Below are 17,935 nucleotides of genomic sequence, written 5' to 3'. Positions count from 1 at the left end.
TCATAAAGGACCCCTTGGGATTGTGACCCGGTGTGCCGGTTTGTGTACTTTTTTCCAATTGTTTTTTCAGAAGAGGCTTTTCCAAAATTTGGCCCATCTACACTGGGCCAAATTTTGGAAAATCCTCCTCTTTCGGAAGAGCCTTTCTTCCTCATGGAAGGAGGAAGACAGGGCTTCCAAAAGAGCGCATCTGCTCTTCTGCAAAAGAAAGTGGAAGAGCAGACGCATTCCCTGGATGTGGTGGAGTTTTTCCGGGATACCGTAGTCTAGACGTAGCCCCAGTCCTGCTAGGCCAGAAGCTCTGGTCTCCCCCAGATAAAACACAGAGTTGGGGCTGTCAAGGCATAGAGGCAGGGCCCAACAGGGCTGTGGATTCACTTTAAGACAGAGTCGATTAGGGATAGATAATTGCTTTCATTAATTTCACCACGTCATTACTATTACAGGCTTAATACTGGCAGATGGTTACACAACTACTGCGCAAAGCAATATAAATCTCACTCCGGCAAAGCGCTGCATATAAAAGTAACAGGCACTTGGAAATGCTTGTGCCCGTTTAGTCTGGCGGAGAGTCCCACTCCCGTCACCTCTCACCAGGTTCCAGCTGTGAGACCCAGGGCACCTTCGGAGGTTCAGGTCTCTGGTGGAACTCAATAGGCACAGACTTCCTACACTAGGGCTATGTCTAGACTGGAATGATTTTCCGCTAATGCTTGTAATGGAAAAGTTTTCTGTTAACAGCATTTGCGGAAAAGAGCGTCTAGATTGGCACGGACGCTTTTCCGCAAAATGTGCTTTTTGCGGAAAAGCGTCCATGCCAATCTAAATGCAGGACAATGTAGCACTTTAAAGACTAACAAGATGGTTTATTAGATGATGAGCTTTCGTGGGCCTGACCCACTTCCTCAGATCAAATAGTGGAAGAAAATAGTCACAACCATATATACCAAAGGATACAAAAAAAATGAACACATATGAAAAGGACAAATCACATTTCAGAACAGGAGGGAGATGTGGGGGGGGGGGGGAGGAAGGAAGGTAAGTGTCTGTGAATTGATGATATTAGAGGTGGGGAGAGTGGGATGTCTGTGAGCTAATGGTATTAGAGGTGATAATTAGGGAAGCTATCTTGGTAATGGGTAAGATAGTTTGAGTGTTTGTTCATTCCTTCTTGGAGAGTGTCGAATTTTAACATGAATGACAGTTCAGAGGATGTAAAAGGTCTTTGTAGCAGAATGCAGGTGGTTAAGTCATTGAGAGAGTGTCCTTTCTGGTTAAAATGGCAAGAAACTGTTTTTTCTTTGTGATCTTGTCTGATATCTGTTTTGTGGGCATTGATCCTTTGGCAAAGTGTCTGAGATGTTTGTCCAATGTACATAGCAGACAGACACTTTCGGCACATGATAGCATAAATTATATTTCTGGATGTGCAGGAATATGTGTTCTTGATCTTATAACTCACTTGGGGTACGTCTACACTACAGCGCTAATTTGAACTTATGCAAATGAAGCCCGGGAAATTCAAATCCCGGGCTTCATTTGCAAGTGCGGTATGCCTACATTACCCCGCTAGTTCGAACTAGCGGGGTAGTGTAGACATACCCTAGGAGACTATGGGTCTCCCAGGGTATGTCTACACTACCCCGCTAGTTCGAACTAGGAGGGTAATGTAGGCATACCGCACTTGCAAATGAAGCCCGGGATTTGAATTTCCCGGGCTTCATTTGCATAAGTGGGGAGCCGCCATTTTTAAAACCCCGCTGGTTCAAACCCCGTGCAGCGCGGCTACATGGGGCATGAACTAGGTATTTCGAACTAGAAAGCCTAGTTCCAACTACCGTTACTCCTCGTAGCCGCGTTGCACGGGGTTCGAACCAGCGGGGTTTTAAAAATGGCGTCTCCCCGCTTATGCAAATGAAGCCCGGTGTGACGGGGTGGTGGCCCACACCGCCACCCCACCCGCTGGTAATTAGATTATGCACAATGCACCACCCGGTTCCGAATCTCCTGGGCGGAGTGGGGGGTCCGGGCCCGCCCTCTCTCCGGACCCCGACCCAGGGCCCTAACACCGAGAGTGTGCCTCTCAGTGGTAGCAGGGGGGCTAGTACCCCAAACACACCTGCTCCTGGGATCCATGACCCGCCCTGGGTCCAGCTCCACTCTGCCGGTCTGAGCCCGCGGCAATTACCCTGCAACCGTGACCGGGGCCTCTCCCTCCATGACCCTTCTGGCTGGAGCCCCTTCCTCCGCTCCACTCTTGCCCTCGGCTTCCTCCCAGCCTGCCCTCCCCATTCCGGCCGCTTCTGCCCCTCTTGTACTGTCCCGGCTCTTCCGGGTTCCCCCCTCCACCTCCCTCGTCGCGCCCGTGACGTCATCCGCGACGTGCCCGGGCGCCCCGTGATGACGGGCCTTGCCCTCCTCCCTCGGACCTCCCCAGACCGAGCGGCCCGCCGCGTTTGTTACCTCCCCGTTAGCGGCCCCGGGTAACGTTAGTAAGTGACGGGGTTGCTGTGCCCCGTCACACCCGGGAAATTCAAATCCCGGGCTTCATTTGCAAGTGCGGTATGCCTACATTACCGTCCTAGTTCGAACTAGGAGGGTAGTGTAGACATACCCCCTGAGCCTCTTGGAGTATGGTATCCTGTTCCAGTATAGGCTGTAGTTTATTGATAATGTGTTGGACAGGTTTAAGTTGGGGGTTGTAGGTGATGACAAGTGGTGTTCTATTGTTGGTTTTCTTGGGTCTGTCTTGAAGTAGATGGTTTCTAGGTATTCATCTGGCTCTTTCAATTTGCTTTTTTATTTCTCCGGGTGGGTAGTTGAGGTTTATAAATGCTTGGTAGAGATCCTGAAGCTTCTGGTCTCTGTCAGTGGGATTAGAGCAGATGCGGTTGTATCGAAGGGCTTGGCTATAGACGATGGATCGTGTGGTGTGTTCTGGATGGGAGCTGGAAGCATGTAGGTAACTGTATGAGTCGGTGGGTTTTCTTTAGAGAGTGGTGTCTAATTTTCCATTGTTGATTTGTACTGTGGTGTCCAGGAAGTGGATCTCTGTGGAATATCTCCAGTGTTTCTTGGCCATGCGTCCAGATCATAAAGATGTCATCGATGTACCGTAGGTAGAGAAGGGGTGAAAGGGGACGGGAGTTGAGGAAACGTTGTTCTAGGTCAGCCATAAAGATGTTAGCATACTGTGGGGCCATGCGTGTACCCATGGCTGTGCCGCTGATCTGGAGGTATAAGTTGTTCTCAAACTGGAAATAATTGTGGGTGAGAACAAAGTTACATAGGTCTGCTATCAGGTTGGCAGTAGTGTCCTCTGGGATAGTGTTTCTAATTGCTTGTAATCCGTCTTCATGTGGGATGTTGGTATATAGAGCTTCTACATCCATGGTGGCAAGGATGGTGTTATTGGGGAGGTTATCGATGTTTTGTAGTTTCCTTAGGAAGTCAGTAGTGTCTCGGAGATAGCTGGGGGTGTTGGTTGCGAAGGGTTTGAGAAGAGAGTCTACATAGCTGGATAGACCAGAAGTGAGCGTGCCAATACCAGAGATGATGGGACGTCCGGGGTGCCCAGGTTTATGGATCTTGGGAAGCAGATAGAACAATCCTGGTCGGGGGTCAGAAGGTGTTTCTGTGTGGATTTGTTCCCGAGTAGCTGTGGGGAGGTTTTTAAGGAGACAGTGTAGTTTCTTTTGGTATTCCAAGGTGGGATCAGAGGGGAGAGGTTTGTAAAATGTGGTATTCGAGAGTTGTCTGGTTGCCTCCTGGTTATAGTCGGCCTTATTCATAATGACCACAGCACCCCCTTAGTCAGCTGGTTTGATTATAATGTCCAGGTTGTTTTTGAGACTCTAGATGGCATGGTGTTCAGCGCGGCTAAGATTGTGTGTCGCTTGTTGTCGTTTGCGAATAATGTCAGTCTGTGTGTTGTTGCGGAAGCTTTGTATATAGAAATCCAGATTGTAATTCCGACCGTAAGCGGGAGTCCATATAGAATTATTTTTCCTTTGGTGTTGATAGGGGGGATCTGGTAGGTCAGATTGATGTTCATTGGTGGTTTGGAAATATTCTCAGAGGCGGAGGCGGCGAAAAAAAGCCTCAAGGTCACCACAAAATTGTATCCAGTTTGTGGGGGATGTGGGGCAGAAAGAGAGACCCCAATCTAGACGCACTTTTCTGCAAAAAAGCCCCGATCGCCATTTTTGCGGTCGGGGCTTTTTTGCACAAAACAAATCTGAGCTGTCTACACTGGCCCTTTTGCGCAAAAGCTTTGCGCAAAAGGACTTTTGCCTGAACGGGAGCAGCATAGTATTTCCGCAAGAAGCACTGATTTCAGACAGTAGGAAGTCAGTGTTCTTGAGGAAATTCAAGTGGCCAGTGTAGAAAGCAGCTGCTTTTGCGGAAAAACTTGCCAGTCTAGACACAGCCTAGTTATACTACAGGGCTATGTCTACACTGGCAGTTTCTTGTGCAAAAACTCTTCCACAAGAGTGTGTCTACACTGGCATGTGCTTTTGCACAAGAGATGTGCTTTTGTGCAAGAGCATCCATGCCAGTGTAGACGCTCTCTCCCGCAAGAAAGCTCTGATGGCCATTTTAACCATAGGGGCTTCTTGCACAAGAGATTCATGTTGCCTGTCTACACTGGCCTCTTCTGGAAGAGCTCTTGCACAAGAGGACTTATTCCTCGTGGGGAGAGGAATAACTCTTCCGGAAGAAGCCCTGTTTTACAACGCTGTACTGTAAATTTACTTCTGGAAGAACACTCATGCAGTGTAAACAGCCAGCAAGTTTATGCGGAAGAATGGCTGTTCTTCTGGAAGAAGCTGCCAGTGTAGACGTAGCCCTCAGTTGTTTACCGAGTGTGCATGTACCTGGCTTAACGCCATTCTTATCACACTTATGGGCTGAGACCAAGGTCATACTTGTTTACTGCTCAATAGTTTCCTAGCTCAAGGCATGGGTTAGAGCTGATAAAGCCCAGATGTGGTTTGGGTTTACAGTGTCCCACACTATGCTAAGCTGGGTAAAGCAGGGATGGAAACTTCCATCCCAGGCTTGCTAAACTGCAGGACTCACATATGACTTTTATGTGACGGGGTAACAGTCCCTGAGCAGAGCAACAGATACTGAACCGGGTCAGCTCTGGGAAGGCTCAGCTATAGGGCTCTTGACAGCACCTAAGAACACAGCCCCCAAAAAGAACTAAAACCCCAAATAAATCTGTCTTGCTCTTGTGACAGACGGCTGGCTAAGCCAGAGCTCGGCCTCTACAGCCTGGCTGAAGAGGCCAAATGGAAGGCAGCTGAGTAAGCCCAGGCCAGAAGGGCTATAAAAGGCAGCTGAGGGAAAGTGAAAGGGGAGGAGCCAGCATGTGGCTGAGTGTGTGCCCCAGCCAGAAGGAGAGGCTGGTTGAGTTTGCTGTGACAAAAGCTCTGTAAATAGAAAGTGGTGGGAAATTGGCACTGACAATAAAAGTCATGGGTCTCTGGTTGGTTTGTGACCCAAGAAGGCCTCCCTCAGCAAGGGGGCTGGGCAAGGACTCTATAAAGAAAGCTTATAAGTTCACCCCCTTTATCAATGAAAGAGAGAGCTGCACTGTGTTGTCCCCCCCACTCCAGTAACAGTTATTTACACTAAGCTTAATAATAAACAAAGTCTGTGTCTACATTGGTGCGATCCTGCGAAAACATGCTGCCTGTCTCCACTTGCCGCGAGTTCTTGCGCAAGAACACTGACGCTCTAACGTGTGAAATCAGGGCTTCTTGCGCAAGAACTCTTGAGGCTCCCGCTCAGGAATAAACCTTCTTGCGCAACTGTTCTTGTGCAAGAGGCCAGTGTAGACAGGCAACATGAATTTCTTACGCAAGAAAGCCCTATGGTTAAAATGGCCATCAGAGCTTTCTTGCGCAAGAGAGCATCTACACTGCCATGGATGCTCTTGCGCAAAATCACATCTCTTGCACAAAGGCACATGCCAGCATAGACGCTCTCTTCTGGAAGAGTTTTTGCACAAGAACTCTTCCACAAAAGAGTTCTTGCTCAAAATCATGCCAGTGTAGACGTAGCCAAAGTGTTTTATTAAGTATAAAATGTAGGATTTAAGTGATTGCAAGTGAAAACAGAGAGATCAAAGTCAGTCACTAAGCCAAAATAAACAAAAATGCCAGCTTATCCTAATTAGGGTTGCCAGGTGCCTGGTATTTACCCAGACAGTTCGGTATTTTCGGCTCTTGTCTGGTAAAAAAATTCAGAGAATACCGGACACCTAAAATGTCTGGTATTTTCTGAATTTTTCCCCGGCCAGGAGGTGGAAATGCCAGGCACCTGGCAACCCTACAAACACTCAGTGCCTGGCCTCTTCGAACTCCCCCCTGGCTCCCAATACTCCCAGCCCCCCGATCCCAGCCCCCATGCTTATCTGGTTCCCCAAGGCTGCTGGCCAAAAGACCTATGGGAAGCAATGCTTCCCCTTAGTGCTCAACCACTCCCCTGTTCCTATCCCTGCACTAACTCTTAAAGGGGACATGCTGTTTTAATTCTGTTTTATTTTAATTTTTTTTGGCTTAATAAGTCCTTGGAGTCCTCTTTTTTTTTTCTCAACAACTTTGGTCTCCCTCCCTTTTTTTCCCCCTTCAACATAATTTTTTCCCATTTTTTTTGGGGGGGGGGGAAGTCCGGTATTTTTGTTTCAACCATCTGGCAACCCTAATTCGAAATCACTAAGAAACTAGGCAGCCTCCTAGCTTAGGCCCAGTCCTTCCCCCTGTTGAATCTTAGATGTTTCCTGCAGGCATCTTGGATGGTAAGTGGCCTCTGGCCACTTCTGCTATTGTTTGGTCTCCCCCCTTTATATCCCTTTAGCCCAAGGTGGGAATTCTTGGCGTTCAGTTCAAATTTTTCTCACCTTGAGTGGAAAAGTACCAGATCTAAAATGAGTTCCAGCATCAGCATCACATATCTTGGTAGGACCAACCACAGTTTGGGCTTACAGGAAAAACAAAAGCACAGTCACCCAGCCATTACGTTCCTAAGTATCACTAATGACTTTTACTAGACTACCTGGACTAATAAAACAGGTTCCCACTTAATATTTCTAACCTCACATACAAGAAAGATACATGCACACAAATAGGATACACAGATTCATTACAATGACATGTCACATGATCTACTTTACATAAAGCATCTTTGAGTTATGAATATTCATAAGCCAATTGTCTTAAAACATGGGGGGCATGACAAATATATGTATAGAAACATGCTTGGTGAGAGTTATATTTATGCAATTGGAGAACAGAAACATTCCCATCTGTGACCACACACTGAATTTTGAATTCTAGGAATCAGACTTAACATGATAAATCTACAGAGTAAAAATAACTGTCACAATTTGTCAAAAACAAACAAACAAACAAACCAAGCAACCCGAGGCTATTATTGACTTCAGCAAAGCAGCAAAAAATCACCAAAGAAATTGTTTGCTAACATAATAAAGCAGAGAAGAATTCATTTCTCCGTGTTGGTTACTCTCCCCAAAGGGATACTTAAACCTGCTAATGAAAAGATGTTATTTAAACTAGACTGGCCAAAACACTAGAGAATAGACTGTAGGGAACAACCACCTGCCCCAGGGACTTGGCACATACTTAGCAATTTGAAACTTGAAAGCACAGCAAGGTGAGTGTTATTAGCTGACCTCATAGGTCTTTTCCATCCCTAATTATTTAGATTCAGGCACCTTTAAATACAAAGCTGCTTTCAAGCAGCTGATATGGATTTACGGTTCATAACAGCAATCTGTTATGACTAACCTTCTTTTGTCCTATGATAGCAGAGGTGTTAAATTGCCCACTTCATTTTGGATGATCTCCAACTCATCTAATGAAGTGGGTTTTACCCATGAAAGCTCATGATTCTATGTATTTTTGTTTGTCTATGTGTCTAGACTACAAGGTTTTTTCGAAAAAAGTGGTCTTTTTTCGAAAAAACTTCCCCTGCATCTAGACTCCCGCAGCATTCTTTTGAAATTAAATCGAAAGAACATGGCGTTTTTTTCAACGGTGGTAATCAGGTAGATTCTAAGAGACCTTAGAAGGTCATCAAGGCGGTCTATCCACCTTACAGTCCATGTATCCAATCCATACTTCCTTAACTTGCTGGCAAGAGTTATGTGGGAGACCATAACAAAAGCGACAAGGAGTCCTGTGGCACCTTATAGACTAACTGAAGTTAGTCTATAAGGTGCCACAGGACTCCTCGTCGCTTTTGCAGATTCAGACTAACACGGCTACCCCTCTGATACATAACAAAAGCTTTGCTAAAGTCAAGGAATATCACATCCTTCAACTTTCCCAAGTCCACAGAGTCAGTTATCTCACCATAGAAGGTAATCAGGTTGGTCAGGTAAATACCTCCCAGCTACCCGTCCTAAATCTCCTGTACAGACAAGGGAGCTTAAGAGATGTTCAAAAGCTTCAGAGGGGTAGCCAAGATAGTCTGTAACTGGAAAGACTTAAAAAACAACAAATAGTCTAGTACCTCCTTAAAGATAAACAAAATATGTAGGTGGTATCGTGAGCTTTCGTGGGCACAACCCACTTGTTCAGATGACCGGAGTGTTGGAAGTCCAGATCCAAGAATAAATAAGGGAAGGAGGGAGGGGGGAAGAAGGAAAAAAAATGGAGGGGAGGAAGAAAAAAAGAGAGTGAGTAGATAACAGGAAAAACTTAAAAAACAACAAATAGTCTAGTAGCAACTTAAAGACTAAATAGTTACAAGAGGCTGATAAGAATCATTAGTTTTCACTTGGAAAGGAAGATGACCAACACGAGATTCTACACAAACATCAAGAACCATTAGCACCTTCATTGTTTGGTTGGTTGATAATGTGCGAGCATACCATTTGCATGAGAATTAAACTTGAGAATGAAGTTAAATTCCAACCCTTCTCTGTGTATTTGGCTTGTGGAACTGGTCTGAAGCAAAACAGTGACTTGGAGATCCATTAATGAATGTCCAGGCAGGTTAATGTGTTCCTACTTGCAAGTAGGAATAAGAGATTCTCCGGAATAGGGCTTTATTCCAGAGGATCGCGCCAGTCTGGACGTTTTTCTCCGGCTTATCTCCAAGCCAGAAAAAAGCGGCGGCCATGAAAATGCAAATGCTGCGGGGGATATTTAAATCCCCTCGCATTTGCCTCTTCCCAAGTGCTACATTTGCATCCCTATTCCGTAATAGGGGGCCAATGTAGATGTAGCCTTTCTGTAGAGACTGTCCAGTTAGGCCAATATACACGGCAGTGGGGCATTGCTGGCATTTGATGACATTGATCACATTAGTGGATGTGCAGTTAAATGAGCCTCTGATTTGGTGGCTGATGTGGTTGAAATCGTTTGTGTAGATGTGTGTGCAGAGTTGGCACCGGGGCTGATTGCAGGACTGGGTTCCCAGCAAAGCTGGCCCAAGGAACGAGCGAAGTGGGCTACTGCCCAGGGCGCCCCATTGTAGGGGGCACCGCGCGGGACTGCACCAGGTGGGGGTGGCACTGTGTGTGCTCCGCATGCCCAAGGAGGGGCTACGCATGCACTGAGTGCCCGGGGGCGGGGCCACACATGCACCATGTGCTGGGGGTGCCATGACTCCCCGGGGTGGCGCCGTGCTCCCGGGGCACGGGGCGCGTTAATGTCTCGGGCCTGCACTGGTTCCTGGATGCTTATGACAGAGGTGTGTTACGTTAATTTGTTTCAGGTTAGGGGGTTGACTGTAAGCGAGAACTGACCTTTCCTCCAAGGCCTCTGAGAAAAGGCCAATTGAAAAGGCCAATTATTATTCCCAAATGTATTGCTTTTTAACTAGGTACCCGCTGCATGTCTGGTACCTTGCACAAAACACGCTCCATTTTGTTGAGGAAGAAATTGTAGAAAAGTGGAGAGTTTTTTCCAAAATAATTTGCTTGGGTTCAGGGATTTTGGCTGGAAGGGGACAAGCACACAGTGAGCAGGGACATGAGGAGGGAAGCGAGGAGGGAGACAGTGGGAAGGGGCAGAGCCTGGGCTGGGAAGGGGCAGGAGGCAGGGCCTTCAAGGGGAGTTACTGCCTCCTTAAGTGGAAGCTTCACCCACCACCCATGCTGCACCAGGCACATCTTTGGAGTTTCCAGGGGTTGTCTTATGTGTACCTCCTTAGGTCCCAGTGTCTTGGGGGGCCCCCCAAGAAAAGTTGTTGCTGAAAAGGAGGAGCTGATTCATGGTACCTTGACAGCTGATTTCTTCTGGACTGTGGAGGTGGAGGATGATCTCATTGGTGCTCTGGGCATCATTAGTAACACACGTACACAGCAGGATGAATGCACGTGGCATGTCACAGACATGGCCCCAGCGCCACAGAGCTCTTGATCTAAGGGCTTTTGAATGATACTGGCAGAGGAAACTAGTTGCTTTACAGGTTGTTCTGATGATCTCACCCCTTCATTTTGCAGTTTGCCTGGATTTTATTGATCATTCTCATTCTTCAGATCGTGGCTGCTGTCCTGGGATTTCTCTTCTCTGGCCGGGTAATTCCATAGTCAATTCTCTGTCTCTAATTAGACAGTTGCATTTGGCAACATACTTGCACGAGTACAGATCTAGAAATCAGTAACACCTTATGTACCATTGGGCAAGTCTCTTTCCCTCTGTGCCTCAGTTTTCTCCCTGAAAGATGGAAACATTAATATTTCCTCTGCTTAAGTGGGAGGATGTCAGGATTAATCAGATAATATCTGAATTCATGGTTTAGAGTAAGGATGTTAAGGACAAGTTGACTAGTCGACTATCCAGTAAGCAAATGCTCCCTCCCTTTGCTGTCTCTATCAGATAGAGGCAGCAAAGGGGGGGAAAGAGAGGGTACTTCAAAGCGGCAGCGCCGTACAGCTGAGCCTGGGATCAGCTGTGCAGTGCTACTGCTTTGAAATGCCAAGGTGGCGTTCAAAGGGGCAGCCCTGCACAGCTGAGCCCGGGATCAGCTGTGCAGCACTGCCCCTTTGAAACGCCGAGACATTTCAAAGGGGCAGATGCTGTGTGGAGACCAGGGTTAGCTGGGGACTCCCCAGCTGACCTGGGGTTCTGGGGAAATGCCGCACATGGCATTTCAAATCAGCAATGCAACATGGAGCCCGGGGTCAGCAGAGGACTCTGAGTCCCCCGCTGACCCCGGGCTCCATGAGCGCACTTCCGCTTTGAAAGTGTCTATCGAGTAGTCAATGGAAATTACATCGACTGCTCAACTAGTTCATTAACCAATATTTAACATCCTTCGTTTAGGGTGCTATATAAATCCAGAATATTTATATTCGGTCAACAGGGATGCAGGGCGACCTTCTCCGTCTGCAGTTTTTAGGAGGCAAATGGGAAACATGGCCACTTGGGTTTAACTTGCATTTGTCCTTGTGACATTCTCAGGCCTCAGAGACAAGACTTGGGCCCAGAGTGCAGTAAACGGATGGTGAGGGGAGCTTCTGCAAGACAATGAATCTGCCCGGTAGATGCAGTCAAAGGCACTGTCTCTGTGTGTTGCAGGTGCTGGAGAAAGCAACATTTGTGATGGGAAAAGCTATCTCTGCTTATCGGGATGACCTAGATTTACAGAACCTTATTGATTATATACAGAAAAAGGTAACTTAAAAATCTCTCAGATTTGTATCCTGCTTTCCTGTTTAATTATTTTAGTGAAGGTAAATGGCCAAATAGACCCTATCTCAGATCCTCACTGGGATATCAGTGTGGGATTTAGACCCCCACATACACAGGAAGCCTAGCTCTCTATTGTCTTGCCAGGCCGTGTGTCAGGTCAATGTTTCCTACACCGCTCACACTCCGCTTATTTTTTGTGTCCATGGCACCAGCTGTGACATTCACCAGGGGAGTTGGGAAGAGGGTGAAATTTCATCATGGGTCAATTTAGGGAAACTCCCCATTTTTGCTCCCTGTTTGCTCCATGAGACACAGTTGCTTCTCCCTCCCCAGCTGAATTCTGAAAGTCCCAGAGTCTGCCTGTGAATATATGAGAAAGAGAGAGAGAGAGAGAGAGAGAGAGAGAAAGATGATTGATTCATCTGTCTCCAGTTCCAGCTGCTGTTCATACACTGAAAGGAGGCCCTAAGGGAGACTGACTGGATTCCAAAGATTTCAGTTTTCCCTGTTTGGATTGTACAGGGTCTTCAGGGTAGTTTATTCTTACTAGTGAGTAACTTATCTCAGTGCTATTCTTAGAACTCCTGTCTGGACAGTCCTGTGCACACCTGGGCCCTGTGTAAACAAGCAGCTATCCCAGGGTCACCCTTTCTGTTTCACTCTCTTAGTTTGAGTGCTGTGGAGTGCATTCCTATAAGGACTGGTCCCAGAATATTTACTTTGAGTGCCGAGACTCCAACCCTAGCCTGGAACGCTGTGCAGTGCCTTTCTCCTGCTGCATCCGGAAGGATAAAGAGAAAGACAAAGTCAAATCTGTAAGTCAAATCTGGCCATGTTTTTACAGTTAACATTTTTTTCTTCAGCTTTTATTTAAAAATCTCCACTGCCACATGTGGTTGACAGGTAAGGATACACATTAAAATAAAGCCAAAGAGATCTAACAGGAAAGTATCAAAAGCTTCAGACGGGTAGCCGAGTTAGTCTGTAACTGGAAAAGAGGGAGTTACTCACTTTGTGCAGTAACGACAGTTCTTCAAGATGTGTCCCCCAGTGGGTGACGGGGCACCTGAAACCACAAATTGGAGTATTGCAAAGCAGTTTCCCCCCACTGGGCTGTGCCGCTGCCTCCCAAGCACCTGACCCATGTCCTGCTACAGGGCTTGTGCCAGTTGCAAGCCTGCCAGCACCTAGCCAGCAGACCCTGCACCTGGCACAGCACGAGCCAGCCACCCCTGCCACCCAGTCCTCCGCCTCTTCCCGGGACCAGGCTGGCGTCTCCCAGGAGCCTGCCCGGGGCCAAAAGAGGCGGGCGCCCGCCTGGTCTAGTGTGGAGATCCTGGACCTCTTGGGAATAGTGACCATAATATAATAACATTCAACATTCCTGTGGTGGGAAGAACACCTCAGGGTTCCAGCACCCTGGCATTTAATTTCAAAAAGGGGAATTACACAAAAATGAGGAGGTTAGTTAAACAGAAATTAAAAGGCACAGTGACTAGAGCCAAATCCCTGAAAGCTGCATGGAAACTTTTTAAAGACACCATAATAGAGGCCCAACTTAAATGTATACCCCAAATTAAAAAACATAGCAAGAGACCTAAAAAAGAGTCACCGTGGCTTAACCACCATGTAAAAGAAGCAGTGAGGGACAAAAAGGTATCTTTTAAGAAGTGGAAGTCCAATCCTAGTGAGATAAATAGAAAGGAACATAAACACTGTCAAATCAAGTGTAAACATGTAATAAGAAAAGCAAAAAAAGATTTTGAGGAACAGCTAGCCAAAAACTCAAAAAGAAATAACAAAATGTTTTTTAAGTACATTAGAAGCAGTAAGCCTGCTAAAAAGCCTGTGGGTCCCCTAGATGATCGAGCTATAAAAGGAGCAATCAAGGACGATAAAGCCATTGCGGAGAAACTAAATGATTTCTTTGCTTCAGTCTTCACGGCTGAGGATGTTGGGGAGATTCCTGAATCTGCACCGTCCTTTGTGGGTGATGAATCTGAGGAACTGTCCCGGATTGAAGTGTCATTAGAGGAGGTTTTGGAACAAATAGAAAAACTTAATGTTAACAAATCTCCGGGACCGGATGGCATTCATCCAAGGGTTCTAAAAGAACTTAAATGGGAAATTGCTGAGCTATTATCTGTGGTTTGTAACCTATGCTTTAAATCGGCTTCCGTACCTAATGACTGGAAGGTAGCCAACGTGACACCAATATTTAAAAAGGGCTCTAGAGGCGATCCTGGCAATTACAGATTGGTAAGTCTAACTTCAGTACCGGGCAAATTAGTCGAAACAATAGTAAAGAATAAAATTGTGAAGCATGTAGAAGAACATAATTTGTTGGACAAAAGTCAACATGGTTTCTGTAAAGGGAAATCCTGTCTTACTAATCTATTAGAGTTCTTTGAAGGGGTTAACAAACATGCGGACAAGGGGGATCCAGTAGATATAGTATACTTGGATTTTCAGAAAGCCTTTGACAAGGTCCCTCACCAAAGGCTCTTGTGTAAATTACATGGCCATGGGATAAGAGGGAAGGTCCTTTCTTGGATTGAGAACTGGTTAAAAGACAGGAAACAAAGGGTAGGAATAAATGGTAAATTTTCAGAATGGAGAGGGGTAACTAGTGGTGTCCCCCAAGGGTCAGTCCTGGGACCAATCCTTTTCAACTTATTCATAAATGATCTGGAGAAAGGGGTAAGCAGTGAGGTAGTAAAGTTTGCAGATGATACCAAACTGTTTAGGATAGTCAAGACAGAAGCAGACTGTGAGGGACTCCAAGAAGATCTCACCAAACTGAGTGATTGGGCAACAAAATGGCAAATGAAATTTAATGTGGATAAGTGTAAAGTAATGCACATCGGGAAAAATAACCCCAACTATACGTACAGTATGATGGGGGCTAATTTGGCTACGACAAATCAGGAAAGAGATCTTGGAGTTATCGTGGACAGTTCTCTGAAAACTTCCACACAGAGTGCACCGGCGGTCAAAAAGGCAAATAGGATGCTAGGAATTATTAGGAAAGGGATAGAAAATAAGACCCAGAATATCTTACTGCCCCTGTATAAAACTATGGTACGCCCACATCTTGAATACTGTGTACAGATGTGGTCTCCTCACCTCAAAAAAGATATTTTGGCCTTGGAAAGGGTTCAGAAAAGGGCAACTAAAATGATTAGGGGTTTGGAATGGGTCCCATATGAGGAGAGGCTAAAGAGACTGGGACTTTTCAGTTTAGAAAAGAGGAGACTAAGGAGGGATATGATAGAGGTCTATAAAATCATGAGTGGTGTGGAGAGGGCGGATAAAGAAAAGTTATTTATTAGTTCCCTAAATAGAAGAACTAGAGGACACCAAATGAAATTAATGGGTAGCAGGTTTAAAACTAATAAAAGGAAGTTCTTCTTCACACAGCGTGTTGTCAACCTGTGGAACTCCTTGCCAGAGGAGGCTGTGAAGGCTAGGACTATAATAGCGTTTAAAGAGAAGCTAGATAATTTCATGGAGGTTAGGTCCATAAAAGGCTATTAGCCAGGGGATAAAATGGTGTCCTTGGCTTCTGTTTGTCAGAGGCTGGAGAGGGATGGCAGGAGACAAATCGCTTGATCATTGTCTTCGGTCCACCCTCTCTGGGGTACCTGGTGCTGGCCACTGTCAGTAGACAGGATACTGGGCTAGATGGACCTTTGGTCTGACCCAGTACGGCCATTCTGAGGGTTGCCCCCTGGCCGTGTACATCACCGCCCCGCCACCCTTCTTGTCCCACTGGGCCCACCTGAACGGCGCTCAGCTGGGCCCCGGGGGGGGGGGGGGAGCAAGCGGTGGCAAGCGGCCCGTGGCTGCACCGCCCCCTTCCTCCTGTCCAGCCCCATGGCCCCTGATCCTCCCCCAGCTCTGCTTCCCACCCCCTCTTCCTGCTGGCCAGCCCCATGGCCCCCCGGACACCCCGCCGCCAGCGCTGCTTCCCTCCTCCCTTCCTCCGGGCGCCCCCATCCTCTCCTACAGTCCCCAATCCCCCCCCAGCTCTGCTTCCCACCCCCCTTCTGGCCAGCCCCGCCCCCTTCCCTGCGTGGCGCCCCGCCCCCCTTCCCTCCCTCCCCATCCGTGGCACACTGTGCCGCTTCTAGTTGAGCGGTGCTCCCACTGGGCCCCGGTGGGGGAGCAAGCGGCGGCAAGCGGCCCTTTGGGGTCTGCGCTCCCCACGCTAGCCGCCCCGGGCCCAGCTGATCGCCGCTCCCAGCAGGGGAGCAAGCGGTGGCAAGTGGCCCCAAAAAGCCGCTTACCGCTGCTTGCTCCCCGCCGGGGCCCAGCTGAGCGCGGTGGGCCCTGCATGGGAAGCATGGACCCCAAAGGGCTGCTTGCCGCCGCTTGCTCCCCGCCGGGGCCCAGCTGAGCACGGTGGGCCCTGCATGGGAAGCATGGACCCCAAAGGGCTGCTTACCGCCGCTTGCTCCCCGCCGGGGCCCAGCTGAGCACGGTGGGCCCTGCATGGGAAGCATGGACCCCAAAAAGCCGCTTACCACTGCTTGCTCCCCGCCGGGGCCCAGCTGAGCACGGTGGGCCCTGCATGGGAAGCATGGACCCCAAAGGGCTGCTTGCCACCGCTTGCTCCCCGCTGGGGCCCAGCTGAGCGCGGTGGGCCCTGCATGGGAAGCATGGACCCCAAAGGGCTGCTTGCCGCCGCTTGCTCCCCCGCCAGGGCCCGGCGGGAGCGCCGCTCAGCTGGGAGCGGTGCAGCATGCCACAGTGCACCAGGCAGGGAGGGGAAAGGGGCAGGGCTGGCCAGAAGGGGGATGGAAAGCAGAGCTGGGGGAGGATTGGGGGCTGTGGGGCTGGAGGGGAGGATGGGGGGGCCGGAGAAAGGGGGGAGTGAAGCAGCGCTGGCGGGGGGGGGTGTCCAGGGGGCCCTGCTGCCGCTTGCTGCCACGGAACGACGGGAAGGGGGGGGGGTGCTGACGTACACGGCCAGGAGGCGTGGCCGTGTACATCAGCGTTACAGATGCACAGACACTGGGCTACTGTATATATGATAATTAAGCCTAGTTCAATTACACTTCACCCATATGCTACCTACAGTACCGGGCAGGAGGTCGTGGTTCCTTTGATTCCCACCCATCGGGACACCATGCACTGCTGCCGCCGGTGTGAAGGACCTATTACCTCTAGTTACAATGAGCAGGACCTGTGGGTCAATCCTGCTCACTCTCTCCCACTGATTATCTTTTCTACACTTATTTCTACGTGCACCAGACTTGAGACTGGCCTGGGTTTGCTTTGTAAGAAATCCACACTTTGGGCAAGACAGCCATCGTTAGCCCGGTCAAGTCAGGGTCGAACAATGCAGACACGATTATTCTAGTCAAGACGGGGTTGTCTAGGCTCCACTGTGGGTGACTATAGAGCAGTATTCAAGTCGGATGGAGGGAGTCGGAGTCATTGTTTGGCAGTGGAGGACAAGATTGTAGTGACCACCGCTGAGTCAGATGCTAGCTGTGATAGGCCTCTTTGATTTGAGGAGGTATTCCATGGGCTGTCCCAGTTTTGAGTTATTATCAAAATCATGATTTGCCAAGAGCGCAATGTCATTTTCTGTTCTAAGTTGCAGTGTAAAGGAAGAATAGACTTTTCTATCTAAAAGATCTAACTTCTTGTGGTCCTTGTCTTGGTTAGCCATTTTATACCAAGACAGTTTAGATTTGTGCTGAGCCAACTCTACACCCAAAGAATTCGGTTGTGGGTGTGTAAATAGGAATTCAGAGTCTGTGGGGGGAACAAAATATTTTCTGTCCACCCTTTTACAGGTAGGTTAGATAGATGTGGGCGTTTGTCACAGCTTGTCAGATGTCTCCATAATTGCCTCATCTATGGGCAAAGCAATTTTCCCCTGCAACATGGGGTGCAGATTCTTTAGCAAAAAGTGCTGCTTTTCCTGCACTTCTTGAAGTGGAACCTGCTGACTTGTTGCTACTCTTTTAAATAACTCCTGGAATTGTTTAAGATCATCATGTGTTAGATGGTATGATTGCATCATCTGGCGGTGGTGAAGGTAGAAGCTCTGCCGCGTCCAAGGAATATGTCTGCTTTTCCAAACAATTTTTTGGAAAAGCGGACCCGTTTTTTCGGCATCCCTGTAAACCTCATTCTACGAGGAAGAAGGGATGTTCTGAAAGAGGGCTTTTCCCCAACATTTGGCCCCATATAGACAGTCCAAATGTCGGAAAAGCCTCTTTTGGAAGAAAAGCGGAAAAAGATAC

The 17,935-nt window shown here is 48.0% G+C and overlaps 1 protein-coding gene and 1 long non-coding RNA gene across 3 annotated transcripts in view; one reads left to right on the top strand and one right to left on the bottom strand.

Moving 5' to 3' along the window:
- The window catches only part of LOC106731982 (uncharacterized), a 102,982-nt gene that overhangs the window by 30,520 nt on the left and 54,527 nt on the right, over positions 1–17,935 (bottom strand). Inside the window, exon 3 of one of the 2 annotated variants that reach the window (XR_012896756.1) lies at positions 12,724–12,741. The exons of the other annotated variant lie outside the window; for it this stretch is intronic. This is a non-coding gene — a long non-coding RNA (uncharacterized LOC106731982). Of the gene's footprint in view, positions 1–12,723; positions 12,742–17,935 lie in introns of those variants that run through there. 2 annotated transcript variants of the gene reach the window in all.
- Positions 12,367–17,935, top strand: part of NWD1 (NACHT and WD repeat domain containing 1) — a 46,019-nt gene continuing 40,450 nt past the window's right edge. Inside the window, exon 1 of the mRNA XM_075903380.1 lies at positions 12,367–12,490. The gene's annotated coding sequence lies outside the window, so the exon portion shown is untranslated. The remainder of the gene's footprint in view (positions 12,491–17,935) is intronic.

The sequence above is a fragment of the Pelodiscus sinensis genome, chromosome 19 (assembly GCF_049634645.1).
Source record: "Pelodiscus sinensis isolate JC-2024 chromosome 19, ASM4963464v1, whole genome shotgun sequence".
NCBI lineage: Eukaryota > Metazoa > Chordata > Testudines > Trionychidae > Pelodiscus > Pelodiscus sinensis.
Note: the sequence above shows the minus strand (reverse complement) of the source record. Positions and strands in the feature narration are given on the sequence as shown.